This window comes from Ursus arctos, unplaced genomic scaffold (genome assembly GCF_023065955.2).
Source record: "Ursus arctos isolate Adak ecotype North America unplaced genomic scaffold, UrsArc2.0 scaffold_9, whole genome shotgun sequence".
Taxonomy (NCBI): Eukaryota; Metazoa; Chordata; class Mammalia; order Carnivora; family Ursidae; genus Ursus; species Ursus arctos.
The window spans coordinates 52838291-52855756 of record NW_026623111.1 but is presented as its reverse complement, the minus strand read 5'-3'; positions in this window follow the sequence as shown (position 1 = coordinate 52855756).

Here is a 17466-nt window from a genome sequence, read left to right as displayed (position 1 = left end):
TGTCTTTGTGCAGTTCTGGAAAATTCTAGGCAATTATCCCCTGAAATATTTCTTCTATCTAAAATCTGTCTAAATCTAGTGAAAGATGTCATGCCTGGCAGGCTAACTTAATGGCTGGTCTGGGTTTGAAAGTTCCCCATTCCTCTTACTGCCACTAGCCCTCAAGGACATTGTCCTATTTCTCTGCAGTAGGTGCCCATATTCATCTTTGCTGCCCGGAGGTAGATACTGCCATTTGTCTTGCAAGAGGGGGAGGAAAAAGATATGCAAGGGTTGACCTGCCTGCCTCCTTCTTTTGTGGTACTCCAACTAACCATCCTGTCAATTGCTTCCGGGTCTAGCTGGTTTTACCTCCTAGGTCAGAACTTTCCCAAGGGAATCTGTGACCTCTCTCATACGTGTTTGTATTTTTCAAAGGTCAATTACTCTTTTTACAGTTTTATAAGTTCTTGTTTTCCTGTTGGTAGTGGTTATAAATTTTATTTTTTAAATTATTTTTTGACTGTAGTTGATATGCAATGTTATAATAATTTTAGGTATATATATGACTTAGCGACTTGACAAGTTTATACATTATGCTATGTTCACCACAAGTGTAGCTACCATGTTCTGTTATATCACTATTACAACATCATTGACTCTATTCCTTATGCTATGCCTTTTATTCCCATGACTTATGTTTTGTTTTTTACAATAGCTATTTTTATTTTTAAAATATAGAGATGGGGAATAAGGACTGAGGTAGGTTTGTAAGGAATAAAAATGAAATACAATGAAATTATCGAATTTTTTAAAGGTTGTGGGTTTTTTTTCCAGAAAATTCCATGGATAATTATTTGACCATATTACTAAGTACAAAACACACATATTAATGAGAAAAAGGTGGAGGGCAGACTTCCAGTTTCAAAATGGCAAACATTTGAGGCAATCTGCCCTCCTACACTAAATTCAGAGAAATGAAGGAAATGGTCTCAGGAATGCTGCCCTGCTGCATCATCAGTCCTTTCTCCATTCCTTTAATTTCAAACTTATTCCTTCCCCTCATACCTATAGAGAGATTCTAGAATTTTGACACAATCGTCAGACCTACTTTTGTCCTCAGCATACCCCAAAACCAACTTATGCCTCACAGATCTACTGCTGTGCCTCCTCATTGGCTTAGACCACCTGGAAGCCAGAGGATTTAGAATCCTTTAATGGTGTCTGTACAGGTCAGCCTCCCAAGACAGAGAGTAGGGTAGAGAAGGGTAGAGGGAGGACAGTGGATTCAGAGGGGAAAATAAAGGCATACCACAGGCACAGAAACTATAATAAAATATCTCGTTTAGAGAAAAGAAATGGAAGAAGGTGATCTCTTGTTAAAAGCATGTACTATAACATCCGTAAGAAATATAATTCCATTGCCGAGATACTATAATATTGTAAGATTAATTTTCTAGTCTACTCATAGATAGAGATTAGGTAGATATTGTAAAAATTGTGTTTGACTCTCCAAATACATTCCACCTTATTCTCCACTGAACAGCAGCACTCTGGTTTGGGAAATTGACCTTAGCTTAATGAGTGAGGCTAGCTGGTCTAAAGAGAATCATAGGGAGGGGAGAGGATAAGGTCATAATACTTATCTCCTGGCTCCCTCCTTCAAGTTTGCCTTCTGCGTCCTTCACTGAAGGTCAATGATCTACTCAAGACAAATCACTCTGTATGACTCTCTCCCTCCTTTGGTAAATTCTGGCCGAGGGGCAATAGTTCAACTGCTACAAAACCCTGGGTTCCTGCATTCTACCTTGTAATTCCCACACCCACTCCTTAGTAAATCATCCCTTTATGAACAGTTCCTCCTTGAAGTTAACCTATTTAGTTGTGCCACCTATTTCTTTCTGGGACCCTGACTGAAGAAGAATGAAACTTGTCCTCTAACCCAAGAATGGTATTTTGAAACTCTCACATTAGAATCTGACTCAACTGTACTGAAGGAGATTGTACAGAAAGCTTGGACTTGAAGATCACTTACCACAGGACATTGTGAAGGTCTAATAGACATGACTTGGTATAACTTCCCATTTGGGAAGAAGGTGGGTGTTTTTGGTGTCACATGGATCACGCATGGTGAGAATATTTTTGGAGCTGTAGGTATGTCTTTGGATGTGTGCTAGGCAACCGAAGAGTACGTAGTAGTGAATATCCACTGTGGTTCCATTTTATGACAATAATTTTAATTTTCTATTCATAAAGTAATCTGAATTAGTACCATTGCCAATTCACCAGCACTAGAACAAAGGAGTATAAATAGGACACAAGTTAAACTGTCTATTTATGAAATAAAAAATAACATGACTATTTGAGATTTTGGCAAACCACCCCAAATTAAAGGCAAATAACCAGGGAAGTGGCACCAAGTGCAGTCAAACTTAGTAGAGCACTGATGCCCTGATATTTGCAATATTTATGGTTTAACAATGTTCTTTTAATCATGATGTGGTTTTTCATAAGACTATTTATTGAAGTGACTATTCATATGTGAACTATTGCCCCTTTTCACACTTTCTCTACCCATATTAGGGGTCCTTGATACAGATAGGAAGCTATAGCTAAAAGAAATTATTGTCCATTCTCTTTAGATAATCCTAATCCTAATCTGATAATACAATATCCTTTCTGAGAACATTGCATCCAGTCAAAGGACAATTGGTTAACATGACATATCAAGTTTAAAAACCCCTAAATGGGACCTCAAAACCTACTTTTCCTTACAACAGCCAGAGTTTCTTTGGGGGGCACTAGTTTCTGACACTTCTGAATGATGCATGAATATGTTGGGAAAACAGTCATAACAAATCTCTTGCCACTGAACTCCTATCTTTGTCTGGATATCAGGGAGGGGGATCTTTGCATAGCATCCTACATGAGGTGGCAGAATTGTTCTAGTATCAGGGTATAGTAACCTTTTCATTAATAAAGGGTGGTGTAGAGAGAAAAATGGAGTCTTTCATGTCAAGCAGGGTCCTGTGTCAAGCAATGACACAAGCAGTTTAAGGTACTGTAGCTAGGAGATATGCCAGGACCAGCATCAGCTGACACCCCAGAACTGATAGCGAGCAGAACCAGAGGAGGTCTGCCGGGACCCAAGACCAATTAAATCCCTTTAAAAACGGGAAGATTTTGGCAACAAACTCTCAGAGTCTTCAGACATGACCTCTCTCTATGTCTGACCACTTAAAAAAGCAACTGATGCCAAAGGCTCTACCCGATTGATCTCCAAACAGAACTGAGATCCTTCACTGCTTGAAAATAAGAACAAGTTTAAGAGCATAGAGCTGGCTCAGACAGGACCAAGGCCTTGTCTCAACTGTCTGCCCACAGACTGACTTTGCATTTGGTTCATTAACTTCCGAGGCCCTCCTTGTTTGTTGTGTGGTTTATCTTATGTCCTGCTCTGTGTGCTATGTAAGAAGCCACGTTTAATTACACGGTGAAATGTCATTGAGTTTGGAATCCTGACCTGCTTTATAATTGTGATTGACTTTGCTTTGAGATTGAACAAAGCTGACAATGTGGAAAGACACGACTCTTGTGTGTGCCTTCATAGCATGCTCATGACAGGTAGAAAAGAAGAAAATACCATGTAAACTTTCCATGGATTCACAAGAAAGAATTGCTGTCTTGGTCTCAAATCTTGAATTTAGATAGAACAATTTTTAACATATAGTTGCTATTTTATTATAGTGGTCATTTATTGGAAGAGCAGTTTGCCTTCAAAAAGGATACTGATATTGGAACCAGTTTGTCCTTAATGGATTCACTGCTAAAGAACTTCATGCATTCGATGGTACAAGAAGATTGCATAATACACTTTGGAGATGGAAAGATAGAGGTACACAATGGAGTACTATATAGACATTCAAAATAACGCTGATACAGATGTTCACGATACATCCTTAAGTAGAAAAAAGATTAAACTGCATGGTGTCAGGATAGTTTTGGCAGCAAGTAACAGAACATCCAATTCAAAATGAATTAAAAATGATACATTTGTTTTTATAATAATTATTAAATGTATTAATTCAATTCATCTAGCCCAGATGTAGGGCATTATTCACGGTTGGCTGATTTAGTGACCCAACAATGTTATCAAGGAACCAGGGGGTTTCTTCTTGCTTTGTCATTCAAAACATGCTTCATCCTATAGCTGGTTCCCCATATAATTGTAAGATAGATTCCAAGTACAATTAAGCATAACTACTTCTTTCCTCATTCACATTCAGATAGAGAAGTAGAGAATGGCCTTCATTTGCTATAAAGACTGAAGAGGAGGAACTTTTCTAGAAGCCGTTAGCAGCTATTTCCTCCTTTATCATTGGCAGAATTGCATCATCTGCTGATTTCTAAATTCATAGCTGGTAAAAGGAATGTGATTCTCTTTAGACCAGTCAGGCTCGTTCATTAAGCTAAGGTCCATTTCCCAAACCAAAGTGCTGCCATTCAATAGAGAATAAGGTAGAATGTGTTTAGAGAGTCAAACACAACTTTTAAAATACCTATCTAACCTCTATTTATGAATAGATTAGAAAATTAACCCTACAATGTTATAATGTCCAGGCAATGGAGTTATATTTCTTATAGATTTAAAAAATATTTCTATCTATTGCTATCTACAAGTAGTCTTGAAAAGTAATACTACCAAATGGTGGTATCTGGGTGATGGAATTACATTTCTTGTACATTTTCTTCCTTTTGCTTACCTGCACGTAACATTATTTTATAACTAAGCCACATTGGTTTTGTCTCTTTAAACTTTTAGTATGAAAACTTTCAAATAAATAAAAAAAATAAAGGGAATAGTATAATGAAGCCTCAAGTATCCATCGCCTAGCTTCAACAATGATCAATTTGTGCCAAATCTTGCTTTATGCATTTTTTTGTAATTATTTGTAAAAAAAAAAGTTTTTTTAGTTAAAAAAGTTAAGACCTAGTCACTTACTTAACATTTTCTCTAATCCATAGAATTCACCTTTATGCAATTCAGTAAAATTAAGCTAAGGACGGTCCGATACTGTTCTTGTTAGTTCCTTAAGATCATTTTTGAGGGTTGCCTGGGTGGCTCAGTCAGTTAAACATCTGACTCCTGGTTTCGGCTCAGGCCATGGTCTTGTGGTCATGGGATTGAGCCCACGTCGAGCCCCAAGGGGAGCCCTACATCAGGTTCCCCACTCAGGGTGGAGTCTGCTTTGGATTCTTTCTCCCTCTCCCTCTGCTTCTACCCCCACTCATTCACTTTCTCTCTAAAATAGATAAATTAATCAAATCTTTTTAAAAAATCCCTCTCGAATTGTGCTCAATGCATTTCTTTGGAAGTTTGGTTTTGTGCAGCTTCTTACCCTACCTGTGCTTCTCAGAAATTTGTACTGCAGTATCCCTAATATCAGGGGGAAAGGCACATGCCTCTAGGAACTTGGGCATACAAATGAAGTGGCTCACTGAAAGCTAGAGTTATTTTGAAAGCTCAGTTTTATTTTTAAAATACGTGAAAATTTACATTTCACTCCATGTTTAGTAGAAATAGAATGTTTTAAATTACTCGCCATTGAATAAATCTGACATTGTAGGAAGTCAGTCCACTTTGGTCTTATGGCTTCCTGTCCTTCGAGGCACCCTGACAAATACTCCTGTGAACACAAGGTCCCCTGTTTGAGAAGCAAAGCCTCGGCTTTCTCCTCATTTAAGACTCTGATTCTGCCATTTGATTTGATTTTGTTATCTTGACTTTGAAACTCCATTCTCTTTAAGGATTTGGCTTAAATTCAGTCCTCTTGTTTTTCTGCCACAGACCTCCTCAGCTAGTGTGTCCTACCCTAGGAACTGGTCCTCAATTGCCAGCCCTACTGATTCTTGTCCTGCCCAGGCCTGACCCAATACCCCACAAGAGGATCTCAGAATTCCAGAACAATAAGCATGCAAACACTCATTTATTTTATAAATTTTTATTGAACGCCAACTATGGGTCTGGCACTTGGGCAGGCCTTGGGAATACTATGGTTAAAAAGAAGGGCACAATCTTGTCTTAAGGAGCCTACACTGTCATGAGGGATACAAATGTACAGACAATTATAAAGTGGGCTAAGAAATGCAACATTATGTGAAGTACTATCTTAAGAAGCACAGAGCAGGGTCTCTTATGTGGCTCAGGAATGCATTCCAAGAATGTGATGCAGTGTAATGACAGGAAAGACAAAGAAGGAATGGCTTGGTGGTAATTTTCTGCATTTGAATGAAAACTTAGTCTTATTCAACCATGCAGAATGGTTTCTTAGAAGTAAAGAAATAGTTGAAAAAGCTGTCAGTATGGGAACTTATTTCCAGGGTTACTTATTACATTGATCTATCAAGAAGGGACTAGCACAAAGAGTTTGATTACTTAAGCATGTGGATTAGAAAAAAGAAATTGTATTTCTTTCAGATTGAGCTTTTTTTGTGAACCTCTTACAAATGTATTGTGTATTTTATTCAAGTCTCAGTACTTTTGGTTACGCTGTTGCTTCTTCCTGGAATGAACTTTTGTTGTTATCCTGGTGATATCTTCATTATTTGTGAGTTCTTGGCCTTCTGTAAAATCTTTGCCAAGTGGAATCAATTACTCCATTGTCTCTCTTCCCTTAGCCCTTTGTTTCCATACCACTCGAGGACCATCTACATTGACCTCTCCTGCTACGACTTCCTGCTAGTGGAAAGCAACTCATCATTCCATTTTCTAACCTCAGAACTCAGTATAGTACTTAAATATAATAGATACTTTAACAAATATAAGAATTAAATGTATTCAGATTTAATTTTATTTTCATAGACAACTGATTATTTTGATTACTTTATCACTAAAAGTCTATACTATCTCAGTATTGAGCAAATTTAGGCTTGTTTTCCCTTTCTTCTTTCTCAATAAAAGAATGAGGTAATGTTGGTGACATTGGTTTTTGTTCTGAAATTGTCTTGATTAGGTGAATATGATATGAGACTCATTTCCTATTGAGTAATTCAGTAACAAACACACCAAAACATTAGTGAACTCCTTTAAGGTGGAGAGAGATAGGCCTTGTTCACACACAGTTGATCAGGGCTGAGTAATGGATCTGAGTAAGAAAACTGATGAAGAAAGGCCTGTGCCTACCTTCCCATACCCTTCTATGGATATATAGTCCTGTACCTCAAGTTACCTAATCAAAAGACTGTTTGATGTCTAGACTTTTTCTTTTCCAACTTTAGTCCTCCTTTCTTTTTCATTTCAGGTATGTATCAGACGCAAAAATGTTATGAGGTGGCTCTTGATACTAGATATTCTCCCTTAAATATTTTCAGACCATGAAGAAAGGGCATATCCATTCTGACAGCCTCTTTGGAGGTTCCATTTTTAATACTTTATATCCCACACTTCCAGATACTTCACACATAGAGCAGGATCTCATTATCACTTGTGTATTTTGTTTTAACTTTATTAGGCCCAAAGATTTACCAATAGGTAGAAAAACATATTACTGTAGTATATTTGGATTTGGGTTGGTAACAGGAAGTTGTGGCTTCCAGAGATCAAAATAGCCTTGTTTATGATGTTAGAAGGAAACAAAAAAAGTTGTTCACTAGGTCCAGTTTTAAACAAGCAGAACAACATACTTTACAATAATATTTCTGGTCATTCTATAAATGTTTCTGTGTGAGTCTGCTGTTCTAGGTATTATGCTAGATGCTTTGTGGAATGAAAGATGAATAAAAAAAAAGTTATTTCCTTAAAAGAGACTGCAATAGAAGTTAGCCTTTCTGTCATTATAATTAAAATCATTTTGTAACTTCCAAACAGAGACATATGTGCAAACACAATTTGCTAGAACTTATTTAAATAGTCATTGTTATGTTCTGCAGTTCAACTTCTTTCTTTCTTTCTTTCTTGCTTTCTTTCTTTCTTTCTTTTTTTTTTTGGTTTTTTTTTTTTTTTTGGATTTTTAGACTTCCAAACAGAGACATATGTGCCAAACACAATTTCCTAGAACTTATTTAAACAGTCATTGTTATGTTCTACAGTTCAATTTCTTTTTCTTTCTTTCTTTCTTTTTCATTTTATTTTATTTTATTATTTATTTATTTGCCAGAGAGAGAGACAGAGCACAAAGAGGGGGAGTGGCAGGCAGGGGGAGAAGCAAGCTCCCCACTGAGCAAGGAGCCTGATGGAGGACTGGATCCCAGGACCCTGGGATCATGACCTCAGCTGAAGGCAGACGCTTAACCAACTGAGCCACCCAGGTGTCCCTCTGCAGTTCAATTTCAATTAATATAGCCCCACTTAAGCTCATTTAACTTGGACACTTCTGGTATTAGGAGATGTCTTTTAGGGGAGGGTATGTGTTGTAATAAGCACTGGGTATTATATAAGACTGATGAATCACAGACCTGTACCCCTGAAACAAATAATACATTATATGTTAATTAATTAAATTTAAATTTAAAAAGTCAAAAAAGATGTCTTTTACATTATCATCCACCAAATCATTAATATTGTTAAATATTCAGTCCTATCTCTTTTTTTTTAGAATGAAGCATTTCATAAAAATACAGGTAGGTAAGTTTAAGAAAGAAACCAACTATGACATTGTCTTTTTGACTTGAACGTTGAGTAGTGAGTGCCTCCTCTCAGACAGTTAAGATAATTTACATATACTCTCCTTCTGGTTAGCCTTATAGATTCAAGAGGGCCAGTCTTTCAGTTCTTTAGTTTATTGATTTATCAAGAATACTTTAATGCTGGAAAACCACCAACCTAGAAGTTAAAAATGCACTACTAAATTATGATAGTTAACAACCCAGCCTATAATCTAGTACTAGACTGATTGGGCTCAAATTCTAGCTTAGATACTTACCAGTATGTCATCTAGGTTGAGTTACATAAATCCTGGCAAAAAAAACCCCAAAGAACGAAAAACAAAACAAAACAACAACAATAATAACAAAACTCAAAGAAACAAGTGGGGCTATATCAAACTAAAAAGCTTCTACCAAGCAAAGGAAATCATCAATAGAGTCAAATGGCAACTTATGAAATAGGGGAAATTTCTTATAAACCACTTATCTGATATAGGGTTAATCTTCAAAATACACAAAGAACTCCTATAACTCAAGCAAAAACACTAATAACCTGATTTTTTTAATTGGCTAAAAATTTGAAAAGACATTTCTCCAAAGAAGACATACGAAGGGCCAACACACACACACACACACACACACACACACACACACACAAAACAAAACAAAACTCTATATCACTATCGGGGAAATGCAAATCAAAACCAGAGTGAGATATCACCTCACACCTGTCAGGATGGCCATTATTAAAAAAAAGAAAAAAAACATTGATGAGAATGTGGAAAAACTGAAACTCTTGCACACTGTTGGTGGGAATGATAAATGGTGTAGCTGCTGCTATGAAAAATAGTATGGAGGTACCTCAAAAAATTAAAAATAGAGCTACTGCATCCACATGCTCCAGCAATCCCATTCTGGGTATTTATCCAAAAGAACTGAAGTTAGGATTTTGAAGTGATATTAGTACTCCTATATTCATTGCAGCACTATTCACAATAGCTAAAACATGGAAACAACCTAAATGTCCATGAACAGATGACTGGACAAAGAAAATATGGCATATAAATAGCATTTTTCACAGAACTAGAGCAAATAATACTAACATTTCTATACAACCACAAAAGACCCCAAATAGTCAAAGCAATCTTGAGAAAGAAGAATGAAGATGGAGCTATCACAATTCTAGATTTCAAGATATAATGCAAAACTATAGTAATAAAAAAATATGGCACTGGCACAAAAATAGACATATAGGTCAATGGAACAGAATAGAGAGCTCAGAAATAAATCCACAAATATATGGTCGATTGATCTATGACAAAGACATATGAATATACAATGGGGAAAAGATAGTCTCTTCAACAAATGGTGCTGGGAAAACTGGACAGCTACCAGCAAAAGAATGAAACTGGACCAACATTTCCTACATCATACACAAAAATAAACTCTAAATGGATTAAAGACATAACTGTGAGACCTGAAACTCAAAAATTCCTAGAAGACGGCACAGGCAGTAGCAACATTTTTCTAGATATGTCTCCTAAGGTAAGGGAAACAAAAACAAAATTAAGCTGTTGGGATGATATCAATATAAAAAGCTTTTGCACGGTGAAGGAAATCATCAACAAAACGAAGAGGCAACCTACTGAATGGGAGAAGATATTTGCAGATGATATACCTAATAAAGGGTTAATACCCAAAATATAAAAAGAACTTATACAACTCAAAAAAACCAAGTGATTTGATTAAAAAATAGGCAGAGGACCTGAACAGACATTTCACCAAAGAAGACATACAGATGGCCAATAGACACATGAAAAGATGCTCAACATCACTGGTCACCAGAGAAATGGATATCAAAACCAAATGAGACATCACCTTATACCTGTCAGAATGGCTAGAATCAAAACCACAAGAAAGAGCAAGTGTTGGCAACAATGTAGAGAAAAAAGGACCCTTATGCACTGTTAGTGGGAATGTAAGTTGGTGCAGCCACTGGGGAAAACAGTATGGAGATTCCACAAAAAATTAAAAATAGAGATACCATATCATCCAGTAATTCCACTACTGGGTATTTACCCAAAGAAAATGAAACACTAGCTTGAAAAGATATATGCACCCCATGTTTATTGCAGCATTATTACAATAGTTAAGATATGGAAGCAGCCTAAGCATCCATCGATAGATAAATGGATAAGGAAGATGCGGTACACACACACACACACACACACACACACGAATACTGTGCAGCCATAAAAAAGAAAAATCTTGCCATCTGTGACAATAAAGATGGACCTAGAAGGGATTATGTTGAGTGAAATAATTAGTCACAATGAGAAAGACGAATACCATATGATTTCACTCATATGTGGAATCTAAAAAACAAAACAAATGAATAAACAAACAAAAAGCAGAATCAGACCTATAAATACAGAGAACAAACTCATTGTTGCCAGAAAAAAAGCTAGTGAGAGGATGGGCAAAATCAGTGAAGGGAGTGAGAGAGGCAAACTTCCAGTTATGGAATGAATACGTCATGGGAATAAAAGGCACACATTGGGAATATAGTCAACGATGTTGTAATAAAGTTGTATGGTGACAGATGGGAGCTACACTTGTGGTGAGCATAGCATAACATATAGAGAAGTTGAATCACTAGGTTGTACCCTTGAAACTAATGAAACATTATGTGTCAACTGTACTCAAAAAAGTTTTTTTAAATATTGAAAACTTTTAAAAAATTAATAAGGTTACAATAATACCATTCCTTTTGCTGAGATGAAATAAGTATTCATATCTTTGAAGGTTATGATGCAATATAAACTTTTGATGAATATATTTTAAATTTTGCTTAGGAAGGAGAAAATGTGGTATATCAATATAATGAAATACTACTCAGCCCTAAATAGGAGGGAATTCTGAAATATGTGACAACATGGATGGACCCTGAGAACATGGTAAGTGAAATTAGCAGTCACAGAAAGATAAATACTACATGATTCCAAATATATGAGTATCTAAAATAGTCAAAAATTCATAGACTCAAAGAAAATGGTGGTTTCCAGGGACTGGAGGGAGGGACGGGGAGTTCTTAATCAATGGGCATAAAGTTTTAGTTAAACAAGATAATTAGTCTCTAGAGATCTGTTGTACAACATTGCATCTATAGTCAAAAATAATACAGTATACTTTTAAAATTTTGTTTAAAGAGTAGATTTCACGGGGCGCCTGGGTGGCTCAGTCGTTGGGCGTCTGCCTTCGGCTCAGGGCGTGATCCTGGCATTCTGGGATCGAGCCCCGCGTCGCGCTCCTCTGCTGGGAGCCTGCTTCTTCCTCTCCCACTCCCTGTGCTTGTGTTCCCTCTCTCCCTGGCTGTCTCTCTGTCAAATTAATAAATGAAATTAAAAAAAAAAAAAGAGTAGATTTCACATTACCTATTCTTACCATGATAAAATAAAAATTAACGAAAATTATATAAGTCCTTGTATTGTAGTTCCCTTGTCTGCAAAATGGAGTTAAAAATAGTGGCTACTTTACAGGCTTGTTGTGAAGATTAAAACATGTGTGAAGTGCCTTGAAAGGATGTGGCACAGGCAAACATTCTATAAACATCACCTAGTACTATTTTTACTTGAGTGTAAGAACCTGCTATCTAATTATACCAGTAGTCTCCTATTGTTACACAAAGAGACTGGGTACAAAGAAATGCTCAATAAATAATTCATTCAACAAGTATTTTTGAATTCCTATCATATTCCAGGTGCTATCTAGGTCCTAGGGTCAGAGTCAAAGTGAACAACATAAAGTTCTCAATCTTAAGGGCTTTCATTATAATAGAGGAAACTGTAAATAATTTTAACTATTAATAAATGCTTTGAAGAAAGAGAAGGCAGGCTAAAGGATGAAGAGTGATGGGCGATATTAGTGGGACAGACTGTTTCAGATGGAATGGCTCTTAAGGAAATGATTTTTGAGCATAGATATGAGTGAAGTGATAGAGGAAGTCTGGAAAAATCAATGAGGATTCTAGAAAGTGGAAACAGCAAATGTAAAAGCAATGAGGCAGAACTGAATTCAGGGGTCAAGAGCAAATAGGTGCAACATCTAGTATTTGGAGATACAGTGGGAGTAGCCAAGTAATGTTGGATTAATAGTAGATACAGTTAATGGATCAACAGAAATGATGGAACATCACGATTAAAAAATACTCCAGAAAGATAAGAACCATATGATCCTATCAATAGATGCAGAAAAAGCATCTAACAAAATACAGCATCCATTCTTGATAAAAACTCTCAACAAAGTTGGGATAGAGGGAACATACATCAACATCATAAAGGCCATATACAAAAGACCCACAGCTAATACCTTCAGTGGAGAAAACCTGAGAGCCTTTCCCCTATGGTCAGGAACAAGACAAGGATGTCCTTTCTCACCATTACTATTTAACACAGTCCTGGAAATCTTAGCCTCAGCAGTCAGACAACAAGAAGAAATAAAAGGCATCCAAATCAGCAAGGAAGAAGTCAAACTTTCACTATTTGCAGATGATATGATACTCTATGTAAAAAATCCAAAAGACTCCACCAAAAAGTTGCTAGAACTGATTGATGAATTCAGCAAAGTCACAGGATATAGAATTAATATACAGAAATCTATTGCATTTCTCTACACCAATAATGAAGCAGCAGAAAACGAAATCATGGAATCAATCCCATTTGCAATTGCACCAAAAATAATAAGGTATCTAGAAATAAATCCAACTAAAGAAGTAAAAGAGCTATACTCAGAAAACTGTAGAACACTTATAAAAGAAATTGAAGAGGACACAAAGAAATTAAAAAGTATTCCATGCTCATGGATTGGAAGACTAAATGTTGTTAAAATGTCTATATTACCCAAAGCAACCTACACATTTAATGCAATCCCTATCAAAATACCACCAGCATTTTGCACAGAACTAGAATAATCCTAAAATTTGTATGGAACCACAAAAGACCATGAATAGCCAAAGCAATTCTGAAGAAGAAAAACAAAACTGGAAGCATCACAATTCTGGATTTCAAGCTGTATTACAAAGCTGTAGTGATCAAGGCAGTATGGTACTGACACAAAAACAGACACAGATCAATGGAACAGAATAGAGAACCCAGAAACGGACTCACAACTATATGGCCAACTAATCTTTGACAAAGCAGGAAAGAATATCCAACAGAAAAAAGACAGTCTCCAACAAATGGTGTTGGGAAAACTGGACAGCCACATGCAGAAGAATGAAACTGGAACACTTTCTCACACCATATACAAAAATAAATTCAAAATGGATGAAAAATGTGAGAGAAGAAACCACCAAAATCCTAGAGGAGAGCACAAGCAGAAACCTCTTTGACTTTGGCCACAGCAACGTCTTACTAGACACATCACCACAGGCAAGGGAAACAAAAGCAAAAATGAACTGTTAGGACTTCATCAAGATAAAAAGCCTCTGCATAGCAAAACAAACAATCAACAAAACTAAAAGGCAGCCTATGGAATGGGAGAAGATATTTGCAAATGACATATCTGATAAAGGGTTGGTATCCAAAATCTACAAAGAACTTACCAAACTCAACACCCAAAAAACAAATAACCCTGTTAAGAAAAGGGCCTAAAACATGAATATACATTTTTCCCAACAAGACATCCAGATAACTAACAGACACATGAAAAGATGCTCAATATCACTCATCACCGGGAAATACACATCAAAACCACAATGAGATACCATCTCACACCTGTCAGGATGGCTAAAATTAACAACGCAAGAAACAACAGGTGTTGGTGAGGATGCAGGGAAAGGGGAACCGTCTTGCACTGGTGGTGGGAATGCAAACTGGTGCAACCACTCTGGAGAACAGTATGGAGGTTCCTCAAAATGTTAAAAACTGAACTACCCTACAATCCAACAATTGAACTACTAGTTATTTATCCAAAGGATATAAAAATACGGATTCAAAGGGAGACATGCACCCCGATGTTTATAGCAGCATTATCAACAATAGCTAAACTATGGAGAGAGTCCAAATGTTCATGGGCTGATGATAAAGAAGAGGTGATACACACACACACACACACACACACACACACACACACACACGCTGGAATAATACTCAACCATCAAAAAGAATGAAATCTTGGCATTTGCTATGACATGGATGGAGTTTCAGTGCATTATGCTAAGTGAAATAAGTCAGTCAGAGAAAGACAAATACCATATGATCTCACTCATATGTGGAATTTAAGAAAGAAAACAGATGAACATATGGGAAGGGGGAAGAGAAAAAAGGGAGAGGGAAAAGCCATAGAGACTCTTAATGGTAGACAACAAACTGAGGATTGATAGAGGGAGGTGGGCAGGGGGTGGGCTTGATGGGTGATGGGTATTAAGGAGGGCACTTGTGATGAGCGCTGGGTGTTGTATGTAAGTGATAAATCACTGAATTCTACTCCAAAAACCAATATTGCACTGTATGTTAGCCACCTAAAATTTAAATTAAAAAATACATATATTGGGGGCGCCTGGGTGGCACAGCGGTTAAGCGTCTGCCTTCGGCTCAGGGCGTGATCCCGGCATTATGGGATCGAGCCCCACATCAGCCTCCTCCGCTATGAGCCTGCTTCTTCCTCTCCCATTCCCCCTGCTTGTGTTCCCTCTCTCGCTGGCTGTCTCTATCTCTGTCGAATAAAATAAAATAAAATCTTTAAAAAAATACATATATTGTGCCTATAAAAAATAAAATAAAGAAATAAAAAATACTCCAGGAAGTATAAAATCTTATGGTCATTAGGGACCATAATTAGATATATTTCTAAGAAAGTCTTTAGGATAGTGAATAGAAGGACTTTTTCTGTTGTTCATAACTGGAAAGAAGAGCTAAATAATACCCTTCCTACGAGAAACTCTGAAGAGATGCCAAAATTTGGGGCCAGACCCTGTACCCTGCCAAGAGTAGGCACGCAGCTGTCAATATGTATAAAGAGAAAACTAGGGAAAAGAGTGTGAAAGACAGCATATTCCTGGAGAGCACAGTGTTCATAGGAAAAGGTTATTCCTCTTCCCCAGGGAAAAAGAGATTATTTTTTCTCTTCCTGAAGCCAAATGATGGCAGTCCATTGGGAGAATCATGTGTAAGGATCACGTGTGTGTGCGTGTGTGTGTGTGTGTGTGTGTGTGTGTGTGTGTGCCAGAGGAAAGATTGGTCTCTCCTTCCTCAGCTGGAGGGATGATAAGCTGCTGAACACACGAGTGTACCTGGAGCTGCTATGGCAGAATCCTGTGGTAAGAGTTTTCTTGGAGAAGTTAAGCACTTGTTACCTGAAGTTGAAGAGGCACTGGTGAACCAAACATGGCTTTGGTCATAGATTTTTGAAGAAGAGGTCACTGGAGTAGCTCACAATAACAGAGTAGGAAGGAACTGCAGTCTAGAATAATTTGTTACTGACAGGGAATAAATTGCCCCCTCTACCTAACCCTGGTATTCTGTGGTTCTTGAAGGTTCAGAAAGCGATCTCAGTGTTTACCATAGCTATATGTAGAGCAACACGGAGGAAAGAGGCAAGATAGCTTCTAAGTTAAGGAAAACTGCAGCAAGAGAAGGAGTTAGGGGCAGAACTGGTGTCAGAGCCCAAAATGGACATGTTTGATTCTCCCTGATGAATTCCTCAATGACAGAGAGCTAGGGTAAAGCTGAACACCAGCCAAGGAAAACCAAGCATATCACCAGCACAGAGCTCTCAATAGTAGAAACCAGTAGCCATAGACAAAACTGGATTGAACCACAGAAAGACCTGGGGGACACTGTTGCACATCAAAACATGGCTGGTTATGTGACATTTCTTACCCCTATCTTCCGTCTCTGATCCCAAAACTAGAGGAACTAAGTAGTGAGGAGAAAGGAGCCAGACCCTCCAACTTCTCTACCCTAAGCAGTCAACGCTACAATTTAAGCTTCTGTTGAGGGGGAAAGAAGGTGATCTTATTTACATCAGATTCACAATTGAAGTTTTAAACTAGACAAAAATTCTAATAACTGAAATTAGTAGATAATGATGTAATGTGCCAAGATTTTATGAAGGGTTTCAAACAGGAGATTCAACACATTATGGTTGGAAGCTTTGATTGAAGTAAAAATAAAACTATTTTGCATTTATGCTCCTGTTGAGATACATTACAGAAGAAGCCAAGCAATAAAACATAATACAAACCACACTGGATTTACTAAGGAGTCAAATGCTCTTATCTAAAATCATAATCTCGGGGCGCCTGGGTGGCTCAGTTGTTAAGCGTCTGCCTTCAGCCTGGGGCGTGATCCTGGGGTCCTGGGATTGAGCCCCACATCGGGCTCCCTGCTCCTCTGGGAGCCTGCTTCTTCCTCTCCCACTCCCCCTGCTTGTGTTTCCTCCCTCCCTGGCTGTCTCTCTCTCTCTGTCAAATAAATAAATAAAATCTTTAATAAATAAATAAATAAATAAATAAAATCATAATCTCAAGGAATTTTTTAAAAATTGAGATGTAAAATTTCATCCAGCTCCTCAGTTCTTTTAAAGATTTTACTTGTTTGTTTGTTTGTTTATTTATTTATGAGAGAGAGAGAAAGAGCAAGAGAGTGGGGGGAGGGGAAGACAGAAGGGAAAAGAGAGAATCTCAAGCACACTCCATGCCCAGTGTGGAGCCTGATGTGGGGCTTGATCTCACAACCTGAGCTGAAATGGATTTGATCCCCTAACTGACTGAGCCACCCATGTGCTCCCAACTCCTCAGTTTTGATAGAGTATTGATTCTGTCAACTGCCTTCTTGGTTTAAC